Genomic DNA, 13,465 nt, shown 5'->3' on the forward strand with positions numbered 1-13,465 from the left:
CTTGGAAAACTCGGCTTCATCAGCTTGGGACTTCCCCTTGCTTGAATACTGACTTGTCCAAGAACTCATGGAGTTTTCAAAGAACTGAGAATCTTTGATGACGTTATTATGTTCACCTTTACGTCAAACTTGATACCTTCAAGGTTTAAATATGCCCACACTTGCCATAGCAAACACACAGTGGTTTGGAGCAGTTCAACTATCTACTTGCTCGATGCACCCTCCTACAGCAAGTGCCGAAGGAAGACGACCCTCCAGCAGATGCACTGAGAGAGACGCTGTCTTTTCTCCTCCCGAGCTCCAGTGTTTCCAAGCTACCCTTGCGGGTTGTTGGGAAATCAAGTCCAGAGATTAACCTTCTTCATTCTATCCCAAGGTACGGAGCTGATTAGACCCTAGGAGAAATCTTGGATAGATTCTTGGCAAAGAATACAAAATGTATGCTACACCTCACTTACTTCTTCCCTCGTACTAAGCTTAGATTACGCTCGTCTATCTATTTCTCTGCACCTCTAGTGAAACGAAGCATGCACAAACGACTGAGTAAAATATCTATCTATTGTTTCCACGACACAGAAGATCAGTTTTATCTTGGGAAACAAAGTTGTCATGTTTATGTGGTTGTCAGAAACTAAGTCCCTTCTTGTGAACTAGAGAAAATTTCTATTGACCTCTGAGCTAGCTGGCACTCACAATTAAGTCTAATATATTTCGATAGAGACCTAGTTCACATAAGTCCTATGTCATATCTATAGAATATATTATTCCAATGCGCAGAGGCTATTGGGAATATAGGAACTACACTACATGGTGCCCAACATTTGGTAAGGCACTAATTTAACGCTAGATACTAGAGTAACTCAGTTGTGCTTTTCACAGAGACCCCTTTATCCCGTAAAATATTTCAATAGACGTCTGGAGTGGGTTAAAGGATAAAAATCTGCCTTAAACTGAGTAGGACAAAGAATCATATTTATTAGTTTTTGGTTTTGTTCAATGTTGAAGGATACAGTGTTCCAAAATATTGTGCACTTTATCTTTATTTTTCCTTGAAACTTGCTCTGCAAAACTTTCAACAAAATGTCGAATAGTGACGAAGAAAACAGTAGAGATACAGTAAATGAAAACCAACCAGATTTTGACATTACAGGTTTCCGACATGAGGACCCGAATGCTATAAACATTCCGGAAAATGTGCGAAAACAATAGCTATAAAGCTTATAGAAAATGGCCTACCAGCAAGAGGTGGTAGGGTAATTTTTGAAATAGAGGCACATGAATATCGGCAGACTAAAGTATTAACTATTCATGAATTATCTTTCCACAAGCACATGTGTTCCACTTCTATAAGATAGAGGAACCTCCAGCGGAATTTGTTCCTTTCGAGGACATTGAAATTCCTCTAACTTACCAAGAGCATCAGCTCTGGTTTAAAGGTGCCCTACAACATCAAAATCATGTTACCAGGCTCGGTCCACTAGGTAGACCAGGAGCAACATGGCCGGTACTAGCCAGTTATACACCACATCCTACCATTGAACAAATGACAGGTCCAGAACTGTTAGCTCAGCTAAAACAAATAATTAAAATCCTTAGACAGTTAGTACAATATGTCATGCGGACGTTAACAGTCCAACCTGCTATAAGAATTCCACAGCACACCCATCATCAGGGGAACGCAAACAAAATTACACCTCAGACTATACAATCAGTCATCGGTAAATTGGCCACAAAAAGGGAACAAATCCAATTCTGGTTAGCTCAAAAAATTACTCAGATTTAAGGCAGTATTTCCCGATAGTACACCTCATGAGAAACACAGGATTCTTACAATCTGTTTACCAATGGGGATTGCACCACACCTGGAAGACTGTGACACTTGGAGTACAGAGTTTGCTGCAATCTACTCAAAAACACATGGTGTTCCATCCATGGCGGTAATACTTGTAAATTGATACTTGTATAGCGCACTACTCACCCGCAAGGGTCTCAAGACGCTTGTACGAATACTGCTGTGGAACCCATCCTGGCTTTCCCTGTGAGGCGTCCATTCCTGGGCACCCCCAAGGTGGAGGCCAGGCATCCTTAGCGTTGTGGGGGCCGTTGTGGAGATTAAGCAAGCTATTGCCCAGAGTTGCAGAGTGGGACTCCATGATTGGACTAGGCACCGAGGCGAGAATTATCAGGTCTTTGGAAATTTGAGCCCAAGACCCGCCGAGGTGGGGAATTGAACCCTGGTCCCGGGCTTGACCTCTGCATCAGGGTCTGCTGCTCTAACCATTGAGCCACACTTCTCCAGATACCAGACGTCCTGAAACAGATGCAAAATAAATACAGGGCAGAGCCTGCTTTAAATCTCGGTATGAAGTTACTGAAGGATTTTAAACAGGTCTCAGCTATAATATTATCTAATATTAAAGGTGAAGCAGCATCTGTGGCAATCCGCAAAAAAATAAAATGTAACTGAGCAACCATATGAACTTGCCAGAATAATAGAAAAATCCTATGAAGAACTAGGAAGAGATAGTTTTGGAGGGAAACCAGTAAAGCCCGAACTAACAGAAAATCCTGAATTTGTTTTGATAAAAAATACTCTCACTATTGCTAAAAAGAAGTGGGAAAATACTATACAGACACTTCCTATAGAGAAGCATTCTCAATCAAGAGGTAGATCTCCTCAAAGGAGCCCTCTGAAAAGAGGCATAACCTAAGAAATAGGGATAACTTAAGAAAACCTGATAGATATCAAGATACTGATATACGTTCCTCTCGTACCTTTCAGACTTCCTCACAGAAATCCGAAAGAAGAGGACGATCAGAACACAAGGAAGAACGCGTGAAGTCCAAAAACGATCAACACGTTCCGAAAAATAAGAAAACTCAATTCACCAAAAAGAAGATAGCAAGTCTTAAAGTCAGACATGCCGGTGATCTTGAGGAAACAATTCAAGAATAGGGAGTGGGCCCAGACAATGCTGGACAGTGCAGCAGAGGTTACCATAGCTCGCAAGATCCTGAAGGATCATCTGGAGACAGTGGACCTGAATGAATGCATTCAAGTTGAAACTGCAGATACCAGTGTTAGTGTACCACATCGGTTATATGAAGTAGCACTCCGGATAGAGGGGGACATAACTAGAAAAATAAAAGCACTCTTTTGGGAGAAGCTTTCAAAGGCTTATGGCATTCTTCTGGCTGAACAAGACTGGCAGCCAGAATTTGTCAGGGAGTGCCCACATGGCAAAGAAATCATTATGCCAGCCTTCTCAAATCATATTCCTATTCATAAAAAAATACACCTATGCCAGAAAATGGGCTGTGGCCCAGGCACCAGCATTATATAAAAATCATTTGGGATGGGATGAGGATTCTCCTCACCATAAAATCCAGTTAAAAAATCAACCAACTGCTCAGAAGCAGTATCCAATTAAAAAATAATCTAAAAAACAGGTCAGGGAGATCCAAGATCAACTTGAATACCAAGGGGTGATTGAAAAATGCACCTCGTCCATGAACAATCCTTTGTTTCCTGTCTCCAAACCAGGCAATACATATCGTCTAGTTTTGGACTACAGACATTTAAACTCTTGTTGCAAAACGTTTGCAGTACCAAATGCACACAGTGCAGCACTGATGAATAACATTGTGCGCACAAAATATAAAACCACATTAGATATTTCAAACGGTTTCTTCTGTCAAAACATTGCACCTGAAAGCAGGTATTTGACCACTTTCTCGATAATGGGGACACAACAACACTTTTGTCGTCCCCCCAGGGATTCAAGAATAGTCCAGGGTTATTTTCAGCCAGAGTAACAGAGTTACTACAAACGTATGATGACGAGGCATTATCTTATGTCGATGACATCTATCTAACAGATGACGATTTGGATAGGCACTTGACCAGGGTGAACACCATAATACTTGGATTCGCCTCTGAAGGGTACAAATTCAACTTTAAAAAATCAAGAATCGCCCACCTCAACGTCCTATTCTTAGGATACAAACTTTCAAGTGAAGGCAAAAGCCTGGCAGCAAACTTTTTAGAAAAATGTGAAGCTGCAACCTCCAAAAACGCTGAAAAACTTACAGTCAGTTCTAGGATTCCTGAATTTTGGAAGAACTTACATTCTAAATTACGCAGAAAGGGTTAACCCTTTCTACGAATTAATCAAACCGGATTTCAGACCTATTAATTGGACTCAAAAACACACAGAAATGTTGCGTTCAGTGCAAATAGACATGTTAGCAACAACACATTTACAAACACGCATAAACAAACGAAACCTTGTAATCCCAATCATCCCAGGGAGGTGCGGATTCACATACCTAACCTTTATTGAAGATGAAAATGTACCACACAAAGCAATCTGCTTAAAGTAGAACTATTCTTAGAGAACAAGAATTCTTTGAATACTTCCTAGAACCAATATTGACCTAATCCACAAACTAGAACAAAAGCAGTTTGTATATTCCGCTATGGGATGGTCTTGACTTTCTATAACTATGAGCCATTTCATAAATGTAATTTCGTTATTCATTCAGTTAGCATTGCCAATGTCATATTATATGCTTACAATAAAATCATTACTTTTAAATACGTACAGTACAAATGCTCATTTTTCATGTGCAACCATTTCAATTGCATTTTGTATGTATTTTGGGGTGGGATTGTAAACACATGCTCTAGATTATATATTTTAGTGCTTGAACTTAAGTTGAACATGATAGTGCGGAGTGGGTGTTGTATAACATTTTAGGACCCTATTGCAATTTTCCCAATTCATGCCCTTATATAGGTATACATCACCATATCCTTATATAGGCATAGAAATCATAACCATATTTAGACATAGCTCATGCAGTCCAAATACGGCAGGGCTACTTCCACTAGTTCCGAAAATCCATAACGATTTCTTGGAAAACTCGGCTTCAGCAGCTAGGGACTTCCCTTTGCTTGAATACTGACTTGTCCGAGAACTCATGGAGTTTTCAAAGAATGAGACTTTTTGATGACGTTATTATGTCCACCTTTACGTCAAACTCGGTACCTTCAAGGTATAAAGACACTTGCCATAGCAAACACGCGGTGGTTTGGAGCAGTTCGACTATCTACTTGCCCGACGCACCCTGCTACAGCAAGTGCCGAAGGAAGCCGACCCTCCAGCATTCGCACTGAGAGAGACGCTGTCTTTTTTCCTGCCGAGAAATCCAGCTCCAGTGTCTTCAAGCTACCCATACGGGTTGTTGGGAAATCGAGTCCGGAGATTGACCTTCTTCATTCTAACCCAAGGTACGGAGCTGATTAGACCCTAAGAGAAATCTTGGATAGATTCTTGGCAAAGAATTCTAAATTTATGCTACACATCACTTACTTCTTCGCTCGTACTAAGCTGAGGTTAGGTACATCGGGGTAGGCGTATTGTAGAAGCACCAGTTGAGTACTTTTTAGCCTCTGTTATTTATGTATGTATTTATCTATGGTCTAGGAACCATACAATGCTCTTACAGTATTATTTTATTCTACTCATTTTACTGTATGCACTATATTTTGCAACCAGTTTTATGATTGTAGCAGTTCATTTCTTATGCTTGAGAAAGAAGACTGTTCAATAAATCCTTTTACTGAAAACGCCCGTCTATCTATTTCTCTGCACCTCTAGTGAAACGAAGCATGCACGATTGACTGAGTGAAATATCTCTCTATAGTTTCATGACTCTGAAGATCAGTTTTATCTTGGGAAACAAAGTTGTCATGTTTATGCGGTTGTCAAAAACTAAATCCCTTCTTGTGAACTCAAGAAAGTTTCTAGTGACCTCTGAGCTAGCTGGCACTCACAATTAAGTCTTATATAGTTCGATAGAGACCTAGTTGACATAAGTCCTACGCCACATCTATAGGACATATTATTCCAATGCGCAGAGCCTATTGGGAATATAGGAAGTACACTACATTAATACATGAGTTTATTTTGCAAGACTCTGTTTGTGCCTTTCACATGAGAACAATCTGCTCTCTGCATTCTCTGCCTGTTCCTGGAGTTTAGTCTGAACACGATGTGCACTCTCAATAAACAATGCCCCTTGTTATTCTGTTCTGGTCAGTCGCTAGCATCCAGACAAAACATGCGAACACAGCCGATACTGCTGGAAACTCATGCTTTCAATATTATGGGAATGCATGTTCTTCCAACACGCAACTCACATGATATAAAAATGCCATCTAGGCAGTAAGGTATGGGGTCTGCTGACCAAGCCCAGAGATCTTCTTTTATACAATAAAACTTCTTCTTGCCAAGGGGAGGGTAGTTAGGCCTGATAGCCCTTTATCCACATGTATACGATGACACCCCCTTTATAATCTATGGAATTGAAACAATGCTAACTGTTTTAGGTTTATGCGTTTTGCTGCTGGAAGTGGCTCGTATATTGTGGACAAGTACGAGTGACTGAGCGAAAGGGTATGTCTTGCTACCATGATTCCTGAGAGAGTCAAGAGTGTTTTGTTCTGGGTTGTCTAGACATTTGTAGCTTTGTGATTATGTAGGAGAGCAAATAAGACACTATAGCTAGTCGGTTCTGGGATTTTGTGTACTGAGGCGGTAAGAAGGCTCAGCCCCTACACACTGAGGTCCTGTTTTCTTGCGCATACTTTTGTGCATGTGCAGAATCCCTGCAACACTAGATAATTTGGGCTTCTCCTAATTTCTACAATTTTCCACATACTATCGGATATACTAGTGATCCAGCAGCATACCAACAACAGATAATCCACTACCATATACTCACCTAGGCCCATAAACACACACTTGGTTGAGTAAACCGGTGCAGTCTATATTTATACATTTTCCCTACAGTTTCAAGATTAGTTATTCAATATTCCTAACTAACCTTTCACTGATCAAAAAATTCTTTCCTCTGGTCGATGGACCATTAGATGAACTAGTTGATGGTGAAAATGACATGAGCTAACTTGTTCTTATATTTAATGTAAATAACCAAGGAACTCAGGAAAGTTTTAAATATTTATCTGAATTTCAAACGCATGTGAACCCTCTCAAACACGCAGTGTAATCACCATCATTCTTAGGAGAGAAAATTCATTTAATTCATCAAACATATACTTTGGACTCACGCAATGATCAATGCTCAGAAAGGGAGAGGACAGAGAGAAAAGAACATCTGCAAATAGCGTGAAAATATATTTACTAAGAATGGTGTGAAGACCTACCCCCTGGCCAAAGGGCTGGTAAGGGTCCCCTGGGATAGATCATGCATCAAAGACTTCAGGACAGGAATCAGGAATGGATAGATGACCTCTCTAGAATACCGATGATTGCGTCACACCCCTCTCTGACACTCTCTTCCTCCTCGAGATTATTCCCCAATCTTCTTATCTAACCCAATTAGGATAGAAAATTCTGCATTCGATTCTTCATCAGCATCTCACAGCATCTCTCCTCTGCATTCGGCAAATCTTCATTTACTCCCTCACAGCAACTGGACTCCTGAATCTAACTAACTAAGGCTGTCTCAAATATACCTTTTGTTCAATATGTTCCGTCCATTAATGTTTCAATATCTTTGTCTGACCAATTAGAATTTGTATTTTTACAAATACAAATTCTAATTGGTCAGGCAAAGACAGTATCATTCTTTTTACTTGTTATCATTCAATGAGGCATTGCCACTGTTAGAAATAACCATACTGCAATCACTAATAAAATGCTACATATGCAAGCTCTACAACATCTTTGTGTGAAACCTCCTTTCGGTCGTTCAGTGATTCTATTTTTTGCCATTTTAGTCTGGGAAGATAATTTCTCCTCTTTCTATCTTCACTTAGAAATTCAGGCTCCTATTTTTAAGGTGGTCTCAATTCTCTATCATTAACCTGTGTAGCATCTACTACTTCTGATTCTTCACTCAAAACTAAATTCTCAAATTCTTCTAATATTACATAGATCCAATCCATGGCTTTGTATTTATTGTTCAAAATTCTCAGTCTTGGGCTTTCACAGTTCACTGTTTAGACTGAGTTTGCCTTGTAACCTCATTCACTTGCTCTGGTCTTTCGTTTCTTTTTCTCAGATAGTATCTCAGTCTTTTCACTCCACCTGGCCAGCTATAACCTTTTCTAACCCTTTTAACCTGAACTGCACTTTCACCCTCTACATCTTTTTCTAGAGCTCTTTTATTTTCAGTATGTCTAGGCACAATCTGTTCTTGTCCTGAATCACTCTCTACCTGTTCCTGTTCAGGTCTTATTTTTGTCACTTCATGCGCCTGAACTTGTTCTTCTTTTTCTATCTGGTCCTGTTCGAGTCTGAATTCAAGCTGATCTTCTACTGCCCGAACTTGTTCTTCTTCTCCTAACTGGTCCTGTTCAGGTCTTACTACAATTTGCTCTTCTGCTGCCTGAACTTGTTCTTCTTTTCCTGTCTGTTCCTGCTCAGGTCTTTGAATAGGTCTGTTTTCCTTTGCCTGAGTATCTTCTTCTTTCTCTGTCTGGTCCTGCTCAGCATCTCGAGTAGCTTTGTTCACTTCTTCCTGAGCATATTCTTCTATACCTATCTGATCCTCACTACTTTCTGTCTCTCTAATCTGGTTCTTCTTCTTGTCTGAATAACTACTTTAGGTATGTCAACCACTGGTCCAACCCTCCTGACATGTGCTCGGTTGTTCCTCTTCTATCGCTATAGAATCTATCACGCTAGATTATTCGACTTCACACGCTTCTGCAGTTTCAGCTGGTTCACTCAGTTGTTGTTTTTCAGTTGGGCCTGGAACTCTTTTGGTATCCAATTGGGTAAACTTGCACACTTCACTGATGTAGTAGTGACCAATATGATTGATGTGGTTTATCCCACCTGGGTGCTAGTCACAACTTTCTGCCGTGTTTCTTCACTACCACCCAGTCTCCAGGATTCAATTCATGCACCTGTGTTGGCTGCCTGGCAACTGCCTCTTCTACAACCTGGTGAGAGACAGTAAGCACTAGGTCAGCTAATCCTTTGCAATAGTCTAATACCAAGTCATCAGTTATATTCATCAATGTATGACCAGGGATAAATGCTTGTCTCATTGCCCTTCCTATGGGTATTTCATGGGGACTCAATCCTGGTTTTCTGTCAGGGATACTTTGGAGTCCCATCAACACAAGGAGCAATGCATCTGGCCATTTCTGTGATGTGGAAGCACACACTTTCCCTAACCTGGACTTAATTGTGCAATTCAGTTGCACAACTATTCCAGAAGCCTCTGAACGGTATGCACAGTGCAGTTTCTGTTGAATGCTTCACAGATTAATCAAATTAGGAATCGGTAATACAGATTCCTTAAATGCAATGTAGGTAGCACTTAAAACAGTGCACCTGAGCCTTAAGGAATCGCTGCTTACCACCAACTCCAGTTGGTGGTAAATAGCGATTTCCTTTCAAAAAGCACTTTTTTGCTTTTTGAAGTGTGCCATGTGGCACAAATCCATGCTCCATGCCACATGTGCACACATGCACATTTCAGGGTGCAACAGTGTGCCCATGAAATACCGCTCGGTATTACCGATTCGGTAATACCGAATCAATAAAACCGAATGTCTTCACATTCATTTCTATGGGCTTCCAAGCCCATAGGAATGAATGGCTAGGTATTCATTATTACCGAATCTCATTCACTGATTCGGTAATAACAAATATTAAGAATTTGGTATTTTTTACCGAATTCTTACCTACATCTGAAATACCGTTTTTTAAATACTGATTCGGTAAAATTCGGTATTTAGGAATCGGTATTTCCCAGTTACCTGAATCTAGCCCCTAATCCTCCGATTAGGGGTAAGGTGCCGTGTTCGAGTTCTTGTTAAACGAATCTCTACTGAATGTAGGACATAAACCTTGACTGGATGTCCCATCACGATCGATTCACTGTGTTCCAGTAGTAGCTACTGCTTTTAAGCAGCCAGGTAATGCTGAAGCCACAGGATCCAGAGTAGGCTATTGGACGTCGGGTTAATCTATGCTTTTGAGTCAAAACTGAAAGTGCACAACTTTCTCTCTCACAGCAAAACAGTACTAACTCTTTCGTGTTATCAGGCATGCTCAAGGCATGGGTCTCACACAGACAATTTCGCAATTTCACAAACGCTTCCATGCACTCATCATTCCAAACAATCAGATCTTTCGCTCTTTCCCGGTTAATTGAAATAATGGTTTTGCCAGCAGGGAAACCCCAACTATCCGCTGCCTGCAGTACCCATCTACTCCGAGAAACATTCTCATCTCCTTTTGCGTCTGAGGGAGTTAAATTTGCTTGAATATTTTTATTCTTTCTGGGGTCACTTATCTAACTCCTCTTTCTATTTTATGCCCTAGGTATCTAACTTCTTGTTGACAGAACTGCAATTTTTCTGGAGACACCTTGTGTCTTCGTTCGGGCAAATGGTTCAGGAATCCAATTGTGTCAGTGACAATCTTCTCGTGATTTTGATGGCACTAATAGGTCATAAATGTACTGAACCAGGATTGAATCTCTGGGCATGACCAATGTTTCAAGACACTTTTTCAGGATTTGATTGTAAATCGAGGGGCTTTCTGTTTACCCTTGAGGAACTCAGCACCATGCCAAGAGATGGTCCCCAAACCTAAATGCAAATAAATACTGGATGCCTGGGTGTGAAGGAATAGAGAAAAGGCTTGGCATAAATTAATTACTGTAAACTAGCCTGAATTCCAGGGTATCTGATAAAGGATAGACAACAACACTGGCATTGGGGGAAAACAATTACAGCCGCACTTACTTGTCTATCACTTAGTGTAACTTGATTAAGTAGTCTAGCTTGTGCCCTCCTTTGTAGGTCCACTGCCCTAAGACCTAAATTAAACTAAACTCTACAAACGCTCAAAGAGGCACAAAGTCAATAGCATACAATATGCACACTGAACACATAGATTGAAAGAGAGACTTTTCTTCTTGAGAATGTCTTCTTTTATTCATGGTCATCACAGCCAACGCGTTTCACCCAAAAGGGCTTCATCAGGGCTGTTTAAAAACAACAGAGCAATAATCATAAATACCTTTCTAACACGGGACTATGAGACCCACACCATGGTGTGATAGTGAAAATATTTATAAACCGAACAGCAACTGTGCCTCTGATGGTGCCCACCACATGACACCCTAAGCAATGAGAACACCCACACAGAAGAGAAAGCCTCTTATGCAGTGTTGAGAAATGACACATTGCGGAACCTAAATAACCCATTTCAACAGAACCACATATCTCGTCAATCTTTACCGGGTTAATAAAAACCCCAAACAACAACAACCAAAATTGATATTTTCCATTTGGGTATTTCGTATAAGGCTGACCCTAATATCCTATCAGGGCCATATATCTTCGCTATGGCCCTGATAGGTTATTAGGGTCAGCCTTATACGAAATACCCAAATGGTAAAACATCAATTGTGGTTGTTGTTGTTTGGGGTTTTGATTAACCCGGTAAAGATTGGCTGTGATGATCATGAATAAAAGAAGAAATTCTCAAGAAGAAAAGTCTCTCTTTCAATCTATGTGTTCAGTATGCTATTGACTTTTGTTGATCATTCGCAAATCCTGTACTATCCTGTATTTTCTGCTAGGCTTTTTAAGTCCTATCATTGGTGAATTACAAGGACTACTCATTATTTCTTTTAAAATGTCTTGTTTAATCATCCGATCAATTTTTGGAGCAACTCCTGCTTTGACTTCTGGACTCATTTTATACTGTGTGTGTTTGGATAAACTGCACCTTCTTTCACTGTCACTTTTACTGGATCTACATTTGACATTAGCCCAATATATTTTCCTGTAAAGTTCCACACTTCAGGATTCACTGTTGTTCTCAACTTTTCTGGAAATTCATTTTCAATCATCAAGGAATACATCTCATCTACTTCAGTGCCTTGCTTAGCCAGCATCATTTTGTATATGACATCCTCATCAGGGGTTTGGAAAGCGACACAAGCTGGTGTACAATAGATCATGGAATTCATTTTGCACGATAGAGCTCTTTTCAACAGATTTACAGGATTGGAATCACAAACTACAAACAGATGCAAGTCTTTAAAATTTACAATATGTAGTTCGATTGGTTTTGTGATCTGGGCTCTAATCTGTTTATTCAAAACTCCTACAACTTGGAGTGACTCTCCCGAGAGGGGTAGGTTTGGGATGTCTGCTGTTCTCACAGTAGACCAGGTAGTACCAGTATCCAATAGAAAAGTGATATCTCTGCCTTCCACTTTCCCATCAGTAAATGGACCTGACTGGTCTACCAGCAAGGGTGCGCCAAGCACGCACTCCTCTTCTTCCCCCCTCAGGCCCCGTCATTGCACATAATCCTCTACGTCATTATCATTCTGTTAAAATATTGTGTAACCACAGAACTTTTCTTACCACTTTCTCCCTGAAATCCGGCGTTTGCACTGTGTCTTTGAGGGTTCACAAAGTTTGGCATAGGAGCTGGTGGCACCTGATACGGTGGATTAACTATTTGCTGCAGCTGATTCATAACCACTTAATTCTGCATCTGTGGATTCAAATTTGATTTGGCCCATTATTATTCTGAACGCTCTTACACTCGTTCTTCCAATGTCCAAGATTTCGCACGCATGACAAGGAAACTTCTTCTTTGCTTCTTCTCTATTCATTCATCCTCTTTCTTTACCACCATTCGCCGCTTGATCATTCTGACTCTGCCCTTTCACCTGATTATCAGTTTGGGTATTTCATTTATTTTCCTGCTGTTCTGCCAATTTTACTTGTGCCCACGTCATTTTCTCTTTTAGCTTTCTACGCCTTGCCTCAATATCGTCTCCGCAATACTTGGCATATTTCGAAATGTCATCTATCGTCTTACTCTGCCAGCACAACATGTGCTGTTGAATCATCTGAATAATCTCTGGTTTCAAACCATACAGAAACCGATACACAAAATGTCCCTATACACCAATATTCTCAAAACCACTATAATGCTTAAACACCTATAACAACCGCTCATGATATGCATGTGCAGATGTATTTGGCTCTTGAGTTGTCCTATCTATCTTTAACCAATCTGTTTCTTTAGGAGTATTTTCGCTTTCTGGAAAGTAATTACTTGGTGATGTTTCTTTATCACCTCCTCTGAGAGTGCTCCAGTTTTTAAGTCTTTAGCATACTCTTCACTTGGCAAATCCACTGTGATCTTAGACTCTGCCCATAAGTTAGCAGCAACTACGATATCAAACAAACAATCCAAATCTTTCAACAGAACCTTCGAAACGTTCACAAACCTTTCAACTTGTTTGTACCATTCCACTGGTTTCTCTCTCAACCTAGGGAAATCATTTGTAAATGACAAAATATCCTGTCAGCTCCACGGAACATGAACATAACCACCACCAGGAACCTCTCTCATTGGACACAATCTCTCTGCTTTTTTTGATT

Source organism: Lissotriton vulgaris, chromosome 2_2, assembly GCF_964263255.1.
Source record: "Lissotriton vulgaris chromosome 2_2, aLisVul1.2, whole genome shotgun sequence".
NCBI classification, from domain to species: domain Eukaryota; kingdom Metazoa; phylum Chordata; class Amphibia; order Caudata; family Salamandridae; genus Lissotriton; species Lissotriton vulgaris.